An 18,845-nucleotide genomic window follows, 5' to 3' on the forward strand; every position below is an offset into this window, starting at 1 on the left:
CCAGTGACATATTTTTTTTTAAATAATAATAATAAAATAAATTATAGTTACTTACTTAGACGACCGAATGGCGTAGTGGTTAGTGACCTGACTACTGAGCCGATGGTCCCGGGTTCGATTCCCGGCTGGGGCAGATATTTGTTTAAACACAGATATTTGTTCTCGGGTCTTGGATGTGCCCGTAAAATGGAAATAGGCCCGCCCCCTATTACATTGGGACTAACATAACACTCTGGCGAAAAGTGGGTGCAGCAATGCACCTCTGCCTACCCCGCAAGGGAGTACATTGGTACAAGGCATGAGTGCGTGTTTTTTTTTTTTTTTTTACTTATTATAGCGATTATAAGTACCCGTAAACGCCAAAGTGGCACAAAAAATTCCACGCACGTTTCGCAAAAATCCATGTATAGATAGACTGTTTCTGTAGAATTCTAAGAAGTGGAGTCCTTAGTGTGGCGAGGCCTTAAATCGATACGGGAGGGTAATGTCGTAAATGTAAACCCATAAAATTGTTTATTTTTTTTCTTTTGATTACCTCGATCACGATAGATGTCTATAAAGAAGACAAATGGTGATGTTTGATTCCGTTGTAACCGTTTCTCGAAGCTACGATACGGTGACTTTTGTGATCGTTGTAAACTTTTTATTTCATGAAGTGTTTATTTAGATTTGCCTTTTGGTCTATTCAATTGTCATTGTTAGGAAGCTATTTTTTTTACTGCATATTGGTTTGACTAAACCGAGCAACTTTGTCTGAGTAAATTATCATTTAGTGTTGTATGTTATAACCTTCACTAAATGAACTTCATAATGTATGGCTTTAACTGTCACCTTTCTTATATCCGAATTGTTAGTTGTAGGTTCAGCTAAATACATTTTAAAATCAATTTGGGGCCTGTTTCAGAATTGTAAAACAGACCGTTACGTTGTTGACCTATAAGAAAACAAAATACTACACACACACACACACACACACACACACACACACACACTATCATCAAATATTTCTACTCAACAAGACATTTCGTAACATAGAAAAGGGTAGCCCATTTGTGCAAAATTTACGTCTTTTATGTTAAATTATTGCATGAAACACGTCTAATGGCTGCCTAGGGCGTAACCTGCTGCGAATCAAGTGAGTGCTTGTTTAAAAGTGACACGAAAAGGATGCACTTGTGAATACAGGGAGGAATTTTATCAATGATTGAGACGAAAAATTGTAATATGAGGGTAAATTATGATAAAAAGCTATCTTCATCTGTTCAAAAACTGAACACAATTAATGAAAAATCTGTCTCAAAATCGAGTAGGAAAACAGCAACAAGTTATGTTTTTAAAATATAAATTATGTTTATTAATGATTCCCAATATATAAGTGAAGCCGTTTTGCGATTAAAATGTTCTTAACAAAAGTTATTCAGAATGACTCTACCAGTCACCTCCTTTCGGCCTACTGTTTCCATTTTTGCCACCCTGTACATTAAGAGTGGAGACCACGAACAGGCAAACGCAGCGTGGGACGCCCTCCTGCCCGCTGGACTGACGACCTTAGGTGGGTGGGGGGTAGTGGGTGGATGAGGAAGGCCGAGGACCTAGTGTTGTGGCACTCCTTGGGAGAGGCATATGTCCAGCAGTGGATGATTATTGGCTGATGATGATGATGATATACATGAAGAAGACACCCGTAAATTTATATTAAAAAATAATGTTACCCAAAATGTGTTACTGACTGATCTATCACTGATAAAATTCCAGCCTTTATAAAGTATATGGGTCTTTTACAGGCTTCGAGCGGGCTGCGTCGTCATATTATGCGAATTGCTTTTCGGAAGTCGCAGAAATGCAATGCTGATTTTATAGTGGCGGTTCTTGGTCTTCAATTTAAATCCAAGTGAGGTCAACCCGTGAATATCTTGCATTTATTAATGGTTTGCTCTGATATAACGGAATCTGAATTGGCAATGAGAAAGCAATACCAATTATATATTAAAATAAGGGCTTAATTTAAAACATGGTTAAAATGCACATTCGAGAACACATGGTCATTCTAAACCAATTACCTATAAATAAATAAAATAAAAACCAAGAGCATTTCGTTTGTTTTAAAAAAATAAGATTTGTTATAATAATAATAACCGTTAATTTATGTGATTAGATTGTACCACAAAATAAAGAGGGCCGATAGAAACTTCAATCCCAATAGAGCTGTAATAGCTAAAGCCTCAATGAGGCAAACTTTTGGGAGCTTAAGCGCTTAAAGTCCATAAACTACTAAGTTTTATGAAATCCTTTCGTGAAATATGAAAGCCGTGAATTTTCTTTGTTATTTATCCATCAAGTATTCATAGAGGAAACTGGTTGCCTCCTGTTAGTGGTACATTAATAATTACACAGCCGGAGCCTTCATGCAGGGGTGCCAACTTAACGAACTGTTCTACTTTCAAGTTGGTACGACAAATAAATAGGGTTGCTAAAAGTTTTTAGCCGCAGTACAAAATTTCGTTCTAGTTTTTGGGTTGGGCACAGCAGTGTTTTGTTTTTTACTGCATAATTTCGGATTTAATAATCTGGTGTTTTTATAATATAATTTGTAATTTTCCTGGATTTATCATTTTTCATGTAGAGAGGCCAGCGTGGTGGACTAGGCCTAAAACCCTTCCTTCATTGAAAGGAGACCCGTGCCCCAGCAGTGGGGACGTGATGGGTCGTGATGGATGTAGAGAGGAATTAAAATCAATTAGGTATATAACTTAATTTTAATTATAAAACACATTGAATTGATGCATGCTACATAAATAAATTAGGTATTAGGTAGGTATATTGTAAATTGGGTAGCCAGGCAGCGATGCAATTGCAACACACCACAACAGTATTCCATGTCACATGATTTTATGAACTCCTTTAAAAATATTAAAAATATTCCTTACCAAAACTCAATTGAAAAGCCGCGGTTCCCCCCACTCAATTTGATTCGATCCGAAGTGCTAACATTAGTCAGATCCCGGCAGACCGCAACGTTTTCAATCGGCTGAAAAAAAACCCTTCACGGACAGAAAACATCAACATTTTTCTCCGAAAGATTTATTCCACACATAAGCATAAACAGCAAATTTACATGGATCGATGGACGGACGTGACGGCTTCGGAGGGCTACTCTAGCATGAAAAAAATATGAAAGAAAGAAAGAAAGAAAAGACATTTATTCAGAGCTACATGAACCATCAAGATCGGTTATGCAATTGGTACGTTTAATTCAACGAGATAGAGTCATGGCAGTATTCAGATACTTCGTATTTCGTAATCTAGAGTGAACCCTTTGCAGTTGTGCGAAACAAAAACAGATTGCTAGCTTACTGTCATGGTTTTGCCTGTTCTTTAACCCTGAGTGCGATAAGAGGAGTTATACTTTTTTATCGGGGATATTGTGTGTACGAATGTGACCGGGTGTACGTTTAGGGATCAAATGTAGTTATATGGTGAAGTAAATTCACATTTTAAGTGATAAATACAACATGATTAATGTTTAGTATAAATATTTTTTGTTTTGTGTTTGTAATTTGTCAAATAACAATATGTTGCCATACCGAAATTAGGACAGTATTTTTTTACCAAACAAATAGACAAACACATTTACTGTTTCCATGTGCAAATTCAGAAACAGTACCAAATAGTAATATGGCCCCGAAATCTCAATATATGGCCGTACTGTGCCATTTTGTTAGATTCTCCGGAATTTATGCGGCTTGGAGAAGCGGTTATTGCGATATTTTCAACGGAAAATGGGTTTATTTCTATAGCGTTAACAAAACTATACAAATCGTTAAAACGATGCGACGGCAAAAAGTCTAGGTTACTTACTACGTTAGGGTGCTTACATAGAGAATCAGGTTCCCTGTATCTACCTGTACCGCTTACCTGATTATGCAAAAGCGCTCACTCACGGAGCATTTCCCGGATTTTTAAATGTCATGACATGAGCGCTTTCGTATAATCAGGTTACCGGTACCGGTATATACAGGTAACCCGTTTCTCTATGTAAGCACCTTAAGAGTTAAGACCTAATAGGCCTACCTCAGTGCTGCATTTACAGTTTATAAGAGGATAAGTAAATTTTATTTTATAAATTACTCTGTAAATGTTTCTGCGGTAGCTAAATGCTACAATTCGACTAGTTACATAGTAGAGTAAAAATCTACATCAACAATACAATTTGGTTTCTGGGGTGTTTGGCTTGGGTGTTTGGCCAGTTTATTGTGCTAGATCTGAACTGAAAATTTGCTCTCTTATGTACATGAAAATAATTGGTAGTAAATAATTTGTTTCTAAGGCTAGATGGGGTAACGACTTGCAAAAGGTGGCTGGATATGATTGGATGCGGAAAGCTAAAGATCGCATCCAGTGGCGTGCTTTGGGAGAGGCCTGCGTAAATTGTATCTCTTAGCTCGTTATAGGGTTGCCTGGAAGAGATCGTTTTAGCGATAAGGCCGCCCTTATTGTATTATACATTTGAAGTCTTAAATGTTATTTTAAGTGTTTTATGTACAATGATAAAGTTCTACTACTACTATACTACGTCCACCAGTGGACTGCTATAGGCTGATGATGAAGGATTAAAAACATAATATATAAGTAATTATCTCGAAATTACAGCCCTAAAATTTCATGTTTAAAAAAAAAACTACTATGTATAAAAATGAAATCATCTAACGAGTCCTTATTAATATTCTCAAGGGCGTGTAATATACGAGTTTCCACCTTACAAGAATTTAATTAGACCTTCATACGTCAGGAATAAAGCCACTTTTACGATACCCGCGTAATAGTATTTCGAGTATCCATTTGTAAGTCAATACATCGGGCCTCCCAGTAATTTCGTTCATAAAACAACCTATTACTACAACGCTGTACAAAACGCACAGTCATCAAGCTTCGGGCTTACAAAATATTTTAAAAAAAGTCTTCTTCCGTTTTATATAGTTTTATACAATGATATCAAAAGGAAGAATATTCCCGTCAAAACGTTTTGTCAAAAGAAAGTGACACCCGTGCGTTGTCCTTAATTCATACAAATTATGACAGATTTATGAGATTTTAGGGCCAACGCGAAGGTGTCATTTTGTAGAGCGTTTGGGCCTGTCCTTACGCTATTAATATATAAGTCAATGGTTTTATAAGAAAAGTCCCCATACTTCCTATATATATTATAATATATATCATATATATAAATCAACAACACTTTCATTCTGCTCAGAACCACTAGGTGGCAATAACCCAACAAAATAAAAAAACTAGCTAAAGTCTGCTTTTTAATCTCAAATACTAAATTATTGTCAGATTCTGAACGGTTCATCAACAGTCGATTGCCCGCGATTAAGTGACGTATCGTTCTATTGGCAGACAATCGACTGCTGATGAACCGTTCAGAATCTGTCAATCTATGTGTAAGGTTTTTACACATTTTGAGTGATGCAAAAACCTAGAATACAGCACTATACAAAATACTATGTGTTAAAATGTACAATACTTCAGCAACGTTTGTAACAGCACGCCCTATGATCCAATTTCTGTTCACGATAAATCACAAAAGCGCAGCTCAAAGCCTATTACTTAGTCAACTCGGTTGTAGTTGGCACACAGTTCAGTGTTTACCGTTGTTTATGGAGCAACATAAAGCGAGTAGTCCCGTAATGAGCTGGGCCGCCATATTGTTTTTGCCGATGATAATACGGGAAGCACAATTCGGTGTTGCCATACGTCACGAGCATGCGAGTGTTTCGGGACATTTAATGCCCTTGTATGTTAAATTAAAACGGTTAAATTAAGTAAGTGACTTGTTCAATAGGTTCATTATTATTATTTATTTAATTGGTGTAATTTTGTTTCATGGCATTAGGAGTGTCTTAAGATGGATAAAATAATTCATCATGTAAATCATTTTAGCCAAGTTATTTCCCATAAGAAGTTTCTTTTATTGAGTACTCTTTAGGATTTCAAAAATTTTTTGCAACAGAGATAGGTGTAATATATCATTTAGGTGTTCGAGCCTTCAGCTTGAACCACTTGAGATTACGCTCTCTCTTTCGGACTATCTCTGTCTCTTTCTAACACGTTGTTGCTCCACTGTCTACGTCATCAGCAACATGAACTCTGGTTATGTGATCTGTGACAGCACGCCGCAGCCATCTTGAATTCAGTACGCTTATAACTCTCAAACGGACAAGACGTTTCTCGAGTGATAATATAACTATACTTACGAAACAGGTTAGTACACACTTTTACAACAATTTTCATCATTCCGCTCGGCGCCCCAGGCCCAGCGACGAAATAGTGCCCTCGAGGCATCTTCACACTTAGCCAACTGTCTTATACGACAAGGAACTTGACGCGACAATTTCGCACGACCTGATGCGACACTAAAATCGCACTAAGTAATCAATACGACATATGAGCTGATGCGACGTCGCATGACTTGATACGACATTGCCGTCGTCGCACGGATTTTAAGGCGTATGAATTGATGCGACGTCACATGAAAGGTCGCATGACTTGATACGACACTACCGTCGCACGGATTTTAAGGAGTATGAAATGATGCGACGTCGTATAAATTAACACAACTATATATATCATGAAGGTCGATGATTATCAATGGTTTTTTGTCTTTTAAATTTCAGAATGCCGGCTCAAATAAAAACACTGGGTGAAATTGCTGTCGCCCCACCGCCGGACGATGATGTCGCATCCCTGAATGCAATTCTATCATTCATGGAAGAAAACTTTCCGAGTGATTGGCGAACCTGGGAAATCTACGATCACTCCTATGCAGACCTTTTTGGAGATGAAATTCAGCCAGCCGTCGAAGCAAAACTCAGGTTTGCTATACCAAACCAGGACTTAGCGAGAGCATTTGGACTTCCGTCTTTATCGGAGCGAAGCTATCGGCAAGCTAGAAGGAAGCTATGTACATGGGCGATTGGCAGAGCCCTTATCTACTCGCCACATTCAATCATGCAAAAGATCCACGACCGTTGCTATTCAAAATTCATGGACGTGGTGGCTAAGATTAAAGCTAAAATCACGCCGGTCAGAAGGGCCAGGTCCTCGGCTGAGAAATCTACTACTCAGAATCCTGATTCTCCCGGCTCGCAGCAGGAGGTGTTAAGAAAGAGAAGTCTCTCACCACCGGCTCAATCAAATAGAACAAAACGTCGGAAATCTAATAGTATGGAACAAGGTAGCTCCGACCACCTATTAGCTACCGTGCTTCAACAACAGATGGAGATGTTCAATAAGCTCCTACAAGTATCGGTGGACACGAACCAGAACTTAAGAAGCTTGGGTGAACAGCTAACACATGACCAAAACCAGAATGCACCACAGGACGAGGCCGGTTTATTAAATGCCTCATTCGAATCAACACCAGATAGTACAGCCGATGTAGAGGTAGAACCGGAACAAGTAAGCGAGACTGAACAAGACCACTCCGCGCCTGTCAACTCGGCTTCTCGCGAAAGGGATCTTAATCTAAAAATATCAGAATTACAACACGAATTGAATACTTTAAGACGATCTCAACAAGCGACTGAGGCAGAAGAAGAAGAAGAGCGCGAGGAATACGACTTCGAACCAACAACTGTGGAGAAGGAAGCAAAATTTTCTAAAGCAGACCCACGTCTTTTAAAACAAGGAATAGAATGTCAGAGACTGGGGTCCCAGGGCTGGGAAAATATAAGATATTCTGAGGTGCAAAAACAATTTCAAGCTTCACCAGCCTTTTGTGCATTGAAAACCAATAATATTCTGGCAAACATCACACCTGGTTGGTCTTCCTTATCTATCCTTGAAAAATTTGACCACACATTGGGCGCTATTACAAATGGACTCCTTCAACAAAGGAAAATTTTTAAGGAAGTGGTTGATGAACTGCCCAGTAACGTTCGTCAAAAAGTTGGGAATGAATTCTTGGCCGTTAACTGCAAATTCCGCAAACAATCCGACGATCTATTGCAGTACGTGTGCGGACGAAGGGCAGAAGTATTAAAAATGCGTAGAAGCACGTACAAACCGAAGAACAAAGTCTTGGCTTCATTACTCAACGACATACCACCAACGGAAAACCACTTGTTCGACGACGAAAAACTGTGCGATGCTATAAAGCAGCAAGGAGGGGTGTATAGGTTTTTTCCTTTCAGGCAGAGAAAAAGGGGGGAGGAAACAAAAAGACCCGAGAGGAAAGCCGATCACCGCATCTCCTATCAAAACACAAATAATAATAAAAGACCGCGCCAAAACGAAACGAACTGGCATTCCACTAAAAAATTTGACAGCGGTAAGCCCAAAGGTTCCACCACACACATCAATAAAAGAAAGTGGAACACTTCGACAATAAAATAATAATTAAAAAAATAAAAAAAACCGACTTCAAAAAACCACTAAAATGTAAGAAATAATTTAAGGTTTACACAAATTCTACTCGTATGTGACAGTACAAATATACCTAAGCAGGAACTGTTCTCTTTTGATGTTGGTGCGGTGACAAATTAATCTGAAGAAATATGGCACCAACTTCAAAAAAGAACAGTTCCTGCTTAGGTATATTTGTACTGTCACATACGAGTAGAATTTGTGTAAACCTTAAATTATTTCTTACATTTTAGTGGTTTTTTGAAGTCGGTTTTTTTTATTTTTTTAATTATTATTTTATTTTATAGTTTTTAGTTTATTTGCAATATTTTTCAATAAAAAGTAAGGTGCAAATGATACCAAAAAGTCCTACTAATCAATACGAATCATTCAAGCCTAAACACGAAGTAGTTGCTATGTACCGTTGAGGAGTTCCCCTGACTGCCTTCCGTTTCCATCATCAGATCAGCTCAAGGTCACCATCATATTTTTTTGTTATAAGAACTATATTTACATTCTTAATTTCATTAGAATCGGTTAATATGTGCCCTAAATGGAAATTCATACCCTGTTTTTACCCCTTTACCCACCCTTGGGGGTGAGATAAAATTCTGAAAAAAAAATGGGACCACCTGGGAGCTCAACCCAATACAACAAAAAAAGAATTTTCAAAATCGGTCCATAAACGGCGGAGTAATCGGTGAACATACATAAAAAAAAATATAAAAAAAAAAAAAAAGATCCCGACGAATTGAGAACCTCCTCCTTTTTTTGAAGTCGGTTAAAAAAATGACTCCTTATCTTTCAGAGCGGGGCAGCTACAAACGCACATAGACGAGTGGGAAAAGTGTGGTGCCCCAAAAACAATACTCAAGATTTTAACACACGGCTACAGAATACCATTCAAATCAAAACCCGTGATCGTAGAATTGAACGAAGACTTAATGAAAAGATACCAAACAAAACAATCAGGTGCAATGTCAACGGAAATTCAGAAAATGCTATCAACAGGAGCAATTCAAAGGAGCAAATGCCGAAAAGGTTTCCTGTCGACAATGTTTCTTCGCAAGAAAACGGACGGTTCAAATCGAACAATTTTCAACCTCAAAAGGCTAAACAACTTCGTGGCTACGCAAAAATTTCGACTATTAAATCACCAGAAAATACCAACAATCCTGGGAAAGGAGTACCACATGATGAAAATAGATATCTCACAAGCCTATTACCATGTACCGATTCACGTGAAACATCGTCCCTTCCTATCACTGGCATATGGTGGAGAAACATATCAAATGACTTGTCTTCCTTTCGGGCTATCCAGCGCCCCATAATTTTTTTCCAAAATCACCAATTGGTTGGCTCACAGTTTTCGACAACAGGGTATAAAGACGATCGTTTATCTGGACGATTTCTTGATTGTTCACCAAGATCCTCAAATTCTGCAAACGCAAAAGGATTATGTGGTTCAGCACCTGAATCTATTAGGATGGACGGTAAACAATCAAAAATCCTCAATAGTACCAGTAAAGAGACTAGAATATTTGGGAATAGTCTGGGACACAGGGAGGAACATAAAATGTCTTGCATAAAAGAAAGTTGTATCACTTCAATCGGAAATAAAAGCAATAGTAAGGAAGAATTGCTGGAGTTGGCACGAGGCCAAGGTAATTTTGGGCAAACTAAATTTCGCGGCGTTTGTTGTACCACTAGGACGCCTTCATTGCCGCAAACTCCAGAGAATCGCTGTGACTCTCCCAGAACAGGACAAATATTCAAAGTTCAAGCTACAACCTCATGCCGTCGCAGATTTGACTTGGTGGGTAGAAAATGCGCACAAGTCAACGGCAATCCATCACCCCACTCCAACCTTGTTTATAACAACAGACGCAGCAGACAGTGGGTGGGGTGCAACAGTGAACGGAAAGAAGTTTTGGGGACCTTGGCTACCGAATCAGAATCACTGGCACAGCAATTACAAAGAACTGTGGACAGTTTACGAAGTCCTGAAATGTCTGGGACCACAGCTAAAAGAGAAATCGCTAATGCTTCAATCGGACAACCGTACAGCTGTAGCATACTTAACGAAAGAAGGGGGAACGAAATCACTAAAACTTCTAGAAATAACGACGTTGATTCTAACATTATGTCAAAGACGGAAATGTCACATTACAGCTCGGTATTTACCAGGGATCTACAACGGCATCGCGGACGGTCTGTCACGTTTAAAAAGCCTACCCGAATGGACATTGAGTCAAGAAGCAACATCTATGGTGTTCGAGAAGTTAGGTTATCCGGAGATAGATCTCTTTGCAACTTCGAGATCAGCGATTCTCCCAGCATATGTAAGCGAAGAAGCCAACGACACTCAGAGCCAATTCGTCGACGCTTTCAGCAGGAAGTGGGAGTACAAGTTGGGCTGGATTTTTCCCCCTCCTTCGATGATCCCGAGGGTCCTACACCACCTCAACGATTCAAAAGGAACATACTTATTAGTAGCTCCAGTCTGGGAGAAACCACATTGGAAAACCGATCTCTTGAAAAGAGCATTACGTCCTCCACTCCTAATTCCAAATCTACGGAATTATCTTACAGACCTCCGAACGAACCAGCCACCTCCAGCTGTGGAACAACTAAATTTAGCGGTATGGATGGTTCGGGCTGGGCCGATCATGTAAAAGATTGGTCAAAAGATGAAGTAGGCATATTAGAAGCTTCTTGGAGGGCGTCAACTATAAAAACTTATAAATACGCGTGGAAAAGATGGAAAATGTGGGCATCCGCTAACAATGTTCTAGTAAGCGATCCAAAAGCAGCAGATCTGGCTAAATACTTGTGCTTTTTACACAATTCGGTGAAATTGGCCCCACGTACAATTCTTTTACACAAATCGGTGGTTACAACTTTCGCGAATCCAACTCAAGGTGATAACTTAAATTCTCATCCCCTGGTAAAACATGTCTTGAAAGGCATTTTCGTTCAACGCCCACCGGCTAAGAAACCCCTCTCCTGGAAAATGGACGACTTGATTAAATTTCTAGAAGCATATCCGTTCGAGGAGAACTTATTTACTGTATCTAGGCACACAGCAGCCTTATTACTACTTGCGTCCGGAAGAAGAATACATGACCTGACGCTTTTAAGGTTAAAAACGGGATTGATAGAGTTTGTGGGTGAGGACATCATTTTTTGGCCAGAGTATGGTTTTAAAACCGATTCATCCACCTTTAGACAATCGGGATAGTTAATATCTTCCGATTCTAGAATTCCCAATAGACTTAATCTGCCACTATGGATAAAGAAATTAATTGCCTTATCGGAAGACCGGAGAAAGTCTAACAAAATTACGAGCCTTTTCGTAACAGTGAGGGGACGCGTAAAAGCGGCTTCAAAAACCATTATATCAGGATGGCTAAGAAGTCTTTTCAAAGAGGCTGGGATTGCTTCATCTGCAGGTAGCTTCAGAAGCGCGGTCGCAACTGATTGTTGGCTTAATTGTCAAGAAATTGAAAATATATTGTCTAGAGGAAACTGGCGCTCAAAGGCAACAGTTTTTAAGCATTACTTTAAAGAAGTGTCTGCACCTATATCATTACCTAGAAATAAACTTCTACACTCCTTTACACCATTATAGGTAACATAGGCCTTACCTACTTTAAATTTAATGTTATTGATTATTATCTAAGAAACTATAAAATAAAAATTTATAATAAATATGTTAAGCTTTAAGTTCCTAAATGATTGTTATGGCATTGTCAAATAAAACAAATGTTTAAGTTAATACATGTTATTGAAATAATTATGTTATCTTTATTTTCACAAAATAAAAAATCACTAATAAGTACCTACAGCAAGCTAATCTGCAATCTTCTAAACTGATCACAGTACGCTTCTTGCAGCACGCCGGCAGATAGAAAACATATCTCAAGTGGTTCAAGCTGAAGGCTCGAACACCTAAATAGAACCGTTTTACCCCCGAAGGGCATAAAACGGATATTTAGGTTTCAGCCGAAGCTTGAACCACCCTTTCAGGGCCTTGCCGGCTTGATAGGTACTGAATTCAAGATGGCTGCGGCGTGCTGTCACAGATCACATAACCAGAGTTCATGTTGCTGATGACGTAGACAGTGGAGCAACAACGTGTTAGAAAGAGACAGAGATAGTCCGAAAGAGAGAGCGTAATCTCAAGTGGTTCAAGCTTCGGCTGAAACCTAAATATCCGTTTTATGCCCTTCGGGGGTAAAACGGTTCTACTTAGACGTTCTTTTCTTCTTATTTAATAAGACCCTTCTTCTGCCGCTAGATGGAGCTAGTGTCTTAGTACAAAGACCACAGTATCCTGGTCACGAGATATCCTTGACGCGCGCCGCTGCATCCGGCTCTTTGACGAACACTTTCCGCCTGTCAGCATTACCCGACCAAATGTAGTAGACCTACAAGTTAGTGTCAACCTGATCCGATATTCTGACAGTGTTTAGTGAGCGGGTTATTTCTAGACTGTTTTATGGAGATTATTGTTGAAGCGTGCATGTGGATGCGGTATCTATGGATCGTCTGATTCTGTCAGGGAGTATAATACACGAGCACACAGAAAAGTCCCAATTTCAAAATGTCGACACCACATTACACTTTTTTTTTTCAAACATTTAATAATTAAATTTGATAACAATATTTACTTTTTTGGTTGGTACCTAATATTCTGATGCGGCACAGGACTGGAAGAATTGGCGTACAGATAAGGAGGCCTATACCCAACAGTAGGCGATAGAAGGCTGATAATGATGATGAGTGTTACATATCATTATTTATTCAGATGTTCAGATAACAAAGATAGAAAGTTGCATAAATCCTGTTCTGTTACTAAAGACTAACGATGTTCATGTAAGCGACTGCTCGCTAGCTCAGGAAGCTATAACAATAATAATATATTAGCTATTTCTCTTTATGTCACGGTAATACTTATTTTCATAGCTTCTTCGTAACTGACCTACATAACTCGAAGAAGCCAATAATGACAGCGGCCTTCGCCTCTCTATAACGCCGAACTCAATATTGTGCCACACGATCTTGTTATAGTAGGGGGACAATGATGTTTGTTTGTTTTTGAAAAACGTGCTCTTACGGTGATGGAAAACATCGTGAGGAAACCTGCACATCTAGATTCTATATGTGTATCCTAAGTGCATTGTACTTATTCCAAAACGGCGTTATGGTTCGCAACCTATCACGTTAGTACAAATGTGCTGCGAAAAGTGGGTGGCTCGCTTGTGAGCCACCTCTGACTACCCCTTCGGGGATTACAGTCGTGAGTGCATATATATGTTTGTTTTTGAAAAAAATAAGTACCTTTAATTCCAGATTTTTATAAAATAAATAATAATATGTCCTATACAGAATGAAAAGCTATACAAATAAAAAGCTGACAAGTTTATCTGTGGTAACCCTAAAAAAACCGACTTCAAAAAACCACTAAAATGTAAGAAATAATTTAAGGTTTACACAAATTATATGTGACAGTACAAATATACCTAAGCAGGAACTGTTCTTTTTTGATGTTGGTGCGGTGACAAAGTAATCTGAAGAAATATGGCACCAACTTCAAAAAAGAACAGTTCCTGCTTAGGTATATTTGTACTGTCACATATAATTTGTGTAAACCTTAAATTATTTCTTACATTTTAGTGGTTTTTTGAAGTCGGTTTTTTAATTTTTTAAATTATTATTTTATTTTATAGCTTTTAGTTTATTTGCAATAATTTTTAATCAAAAGTAAGATGCAAATGATACCAAAAAGTCCTACTAATGAATACGAATCATTCAAGCCTAAACACGAGGTAGTTGCTATATACCGTTGAGGAGTTCCCTTGACTGCCTTCCGTTTCCATCATCAGATCAGCTCAAGGTCACCATCATATTTTTTTGTTATAAGAACTATATTTACGTTCTAAATTTCATTAGAATCGGTTACTAGGTGCCCAAAGTGGAAATTCATACCCTGTTTTTACCCCTTTACCCACCCTTGGGGGTGAACTAAAATTCTGAAAAAAAAATGGGACCACCTGGGAGCTCAATGCAATACAACAAAAAAAGAATTTTCAAAATCGGTCCATAAACGGCGGAGTAATCGGTGAACATACATAAAAAAAAATATAAAAAAAAAAAAAAAAGATCCCGACGAATTGAGAACCTCCTCCTTTTTTTGAAGTCGGTTAAAAATAAGAACCTACTAAGGCAAGGTTTAAGCTGATGTTATAATAATTGTAAAATTCTCTGGATTTTTGGTAAAAATAACAAAAAATGCCGAGGCAGAGCATTGGTCTGTTGTATCTGCAGCACACACAATACAATTATTCTACCTCATACTTTTTAGAATGCTAAGGGCAATTGTAGTATTATAATGAATGATGTTTGAACAAATAGTAAAGTACTTAATAGGTAAGTTGGTATAAAAGGGTTGTTTGTTATCCATAATTAAACATAAACAAAAAGAAAACGGAATTGAAATTCATAAATAACTAAATATAAGGCTATCAAAACTAGACCTTATGGTCACCCCGAACAGAAAAGAAACGTACCACGGTCGATTTATTACTATGAATAATGTAAAAAACCGCCTTCCCTCCTGAAGGATGGTTTCAGCCATCCTTTTATTATTTCAAAGGATTTTTCCTCAGCTAAAGTTGGGAGGTTGTTTTTGCTGAGTCATCGCACGGTGAGCGACCAACGACAGGGAGAGATGGCGGAAAAATTGCAGGTTTAGTGACATTTTGTGTTTTTCATTCAAGATGATTGGAAAACGATTGCGTAGCCTTTAGAAAGAAAGAAAATTTATTTATTTCTAACACACACAGAAACAACACATACATTTACAAGAAAAGGTTAAAAATTTAAAAAAAACCTGTTTTTTTTGTGGCTTTATGGTATCAATGATATTTATGTAGGTCAAGTCGTCGAGATCAGACTACCTACTTATTATTATACTGTTTCAGTTTTATGCTGTGTATGTTTGACTGTTTGTAGTAGCCAATAATTTCACTATTCTTTACTACGAGATTAACATTAACCAGCAAGGTTGAAGTTAGCACTCAGTACGATATTTTTATTTGTGATAGACTAAATATTACCCAGTGTGACCAGAGCCGCGAGCACAGGTTTCGAAACCTCCGTTTACGTTGCGTATCGTCAAATGTCACTGTCAAAATGTAAGGCAAATTTCTTAGTTCCAAAAGTGGCATTTGTTTTTTCCATATTATGTTTGTGTAGATTCGAAAATAGTATCGAATCCTGTGCTAACGGCTCAGTATTATTACGGATTTATTCATACAACTATTACAATAATGTTATTAGTTCAATTCAAGTAGAAAGTTTACATAAAAAAAACTGAAATGTGATATCCCAATGATATAAAATTCAATATATTCAGTTTATTGCCGTTTCTACGAAGAACTCCATACCCTCATAATATTTATGAATAAATGCCACCATGATATATCTGTATGATCAATGGCTTTGGGTAAATGTGTTTGAAAGATACAATTGATTTGTGACTGAACTTTTCCACGATTTCCTTGCAGAGATTTAACAGATTTAGGGATCGTCTAAGATTTTTCAAGCTTAAACTGGGCTATGACCTTGTGGTTTTTGTATTCATGTAAACGGGCCAGAAAATGATTTATACATCCTTTTTGTTTTATGGGCGATGTTACTTGGCAGATATTTTTTAAGCATATTGAAAGTCAAGGACTTAGAATGTCAGATTTCACTTAGCTTTCTGTTTTATCTAACCCTTCATATCTTTTCTGAGTAGCAGCTGTAAAATATTTAACATTTTTCCAACAAGCTTTGGTAAAAGTCTGGCTTATAATTTATACTCAAGACGTTTTAGGTATTAATGCTTTAGGTGATCTGAATTTGCAAAAAATATTTTTTACCACTGATTCTTACACAATAGCGGTATTAAAAAGAGATAGAGATCAAAGAATATAAAAGAAAACATAGAGTACCTACCTAGAGATTCAGAAAGCTGTAAATTACAATATTTTGCAAAATAAAATAATGAACATAGCTATATAATTCATACTAGATACCAAATTACACAAAATTCGTACCGATTGGCTGATTTCGATAACGCAAACAATTAACGAATAAAATTTACTTTATATTTTTTATATATTTACTTTCTCCGCGAAAACCTACATGGATACACGCGTCAAATGGAATGCCCATCTTCAACAGTCGGGGTTAACTAAGTGCCTACAGTGCCACAAACTTATCTGTTCCGGTGAGAGCTCACGTAAATGTCTAATATTTCTTTATTCTTTAAGATTTTAAGTTTGTCCATAGTGGTAATACATCCTTGCGGTTTTAATAAACCCATCTAATCTATATCAATATATAATTCATTAGTAAGTAATAAGATATGGATCAACTTAGTTCGCTCTCACCGGAACAGATAAGTTTGTCGCACTGTACCTATAATATACGCAACAAAAAATAAATAAAAAATACCTAAACATTTATACACACTATAATATCGCCTAAGGGATAGATAGTCAAAGGGGACTTGCAAGCTTGCAACCGAACCAACATTATAATAATATCTGTACTGTATTCGTAACTAATGCTGAATTGTGTTAACTTATAAAGTTGCATAAATACCTAAGTGATAACTATTAGATAATTACTAATATACGTACTTTTTATATAATGCATGGAATATAAAAATATTTTACCAATAATTAGCTCTTAAACCCTCAATGGATTTCTGCTGCTTGTATTAGGCATATTGTAAAATGGTGTAGTTTCTTAATCAATAAATAAATGAATGAATGAAAATTTTGCTTTACATCTGCACTCACGTGTACGTTCCACATTTAATTTAAAAACAATTCACTTAACAGTATTTCAGTGGATGTTTCAGCTATCGCTGGAGCAGGTTTCGTGTAATAATTTCCGCGGCACTTAAATAGGTACGTAGTCTGAGACTGTGAAATTAAACCGTTCAAACGGGCCTTGCTTTCGTTTTGCAAGCGAAATTTGTTACTTCGAATGTCTTCAGTTGAAGCAGTTAAGGGGAAGTTTATGCTGCAGTCGGTATTATTTTTTTCTAAAATATAATTTATCAATTTAAATAATAAAAGTTGTGTTTTTATTTACCGCAGACAATCTTTACTTTGTTTTTGATTTAAATAATAGGTACCTACCTAGATAATATTATTATGTAATAATATGTATGTATGTGTGTCAGATTAAGATAGTAATATTCAATCTTATTGCTTTTAAAAGTAAAAAAAATGGCGCGTTAAAAGTTATACCCAAAAAAAGTAAGTACCTAGGTACATATGGGTCAATTTATACTACGGTGAGCAGTGTGTAAACCGCCTTAGGGTATACTTTATCATGTCACGCCATTTTACCCTATCCTCTGTCATACCCTCATTCAAATTACACTCAATAATATTTTTTACGGATCCTTCACCAAGAAAATCTTCATCTCTTACGCATTTTTTCAGGTTTACTTATGAAAAATACTTTCAATTTTTTTTAATACCTACATGCATAGGGTCACAACTGTATACAATACAATACAATACAATACACTTTATTTGCACCAAGAACAAAAATTACAAAAAAACAAAACTTAAAAATAAAACAGTACAAAGAGGCGGCCTTATTGCTTATAGCAATCTCTACCAGACAACCTTTGGATGGAAGTGAGTGAGTAGTGAAAAATACTTTCAATTTTTTCAATCCCAGAAGAGGTCGTAAAAGGTGACTCGCAAGCGAGATACCCGCTTTTCACTGTACACTTGTACTGACGTAACAGATCGCGACCCGTAGCGCCGTTTTCAATAAGTAGGTACAATGCACTTATTTTTTTAAAATATTTTGCAAGTATTTAGTTTAAAAAAATGCGTATTAAGTTTTGCAGGGTTAACTGTAAGTAGATCGTGTTTAGGCGATAAGTCCGGGTTCCGCTCATCTGGCATAATCTTTATTGACCAAAACTCATTTCGCATAACTCGTATGGTCTAAACTTTTTTGGCCGAATCATCACTTTGCCAAGACTTACGTGGCATAAGGCTCGTTTCGTCTAAAACTCTTTAGGCACAATCTTTAAACACCTAAGTTTCGTTTGCTCAAATTTATGTTCGTCTATACCTATGTATAATCTTCTTGTAATAATATATTAAGTATGTAGTAAATGTACAAATTGTGGTATTTTTCTCATACATCCCGAAAATCACGATATTGTATGATCAAAAAATCGAAAGTTAACGACCAATATAATTATTACAAACCCCATGAGATCGAAACCTAAAAATAGGTGCGACGACGAGCAAAGCGAGGAGGAGCGTGTTAGGTGCACATGTTCATCAAAACCAAAGCGGAGCGCAGCGAAGCGTTTTCCAAACAGCGGAAACAATACAAGGCACCAGTTTGCG

Source organism: Plutella xylostella, chromosome 19 (assembly GCF_932276165.1).
Source record: "Plutella xylostella chromosome 19, ilPluXylo3.1, whole genome shotgun sequence".
Classification (NCBI taxonomy): Eukaryota; Metazoa; Arthropoda; class Insecta; order Lepidoptera; family Plutellidae; genus Plutella; species Plutella xylostella.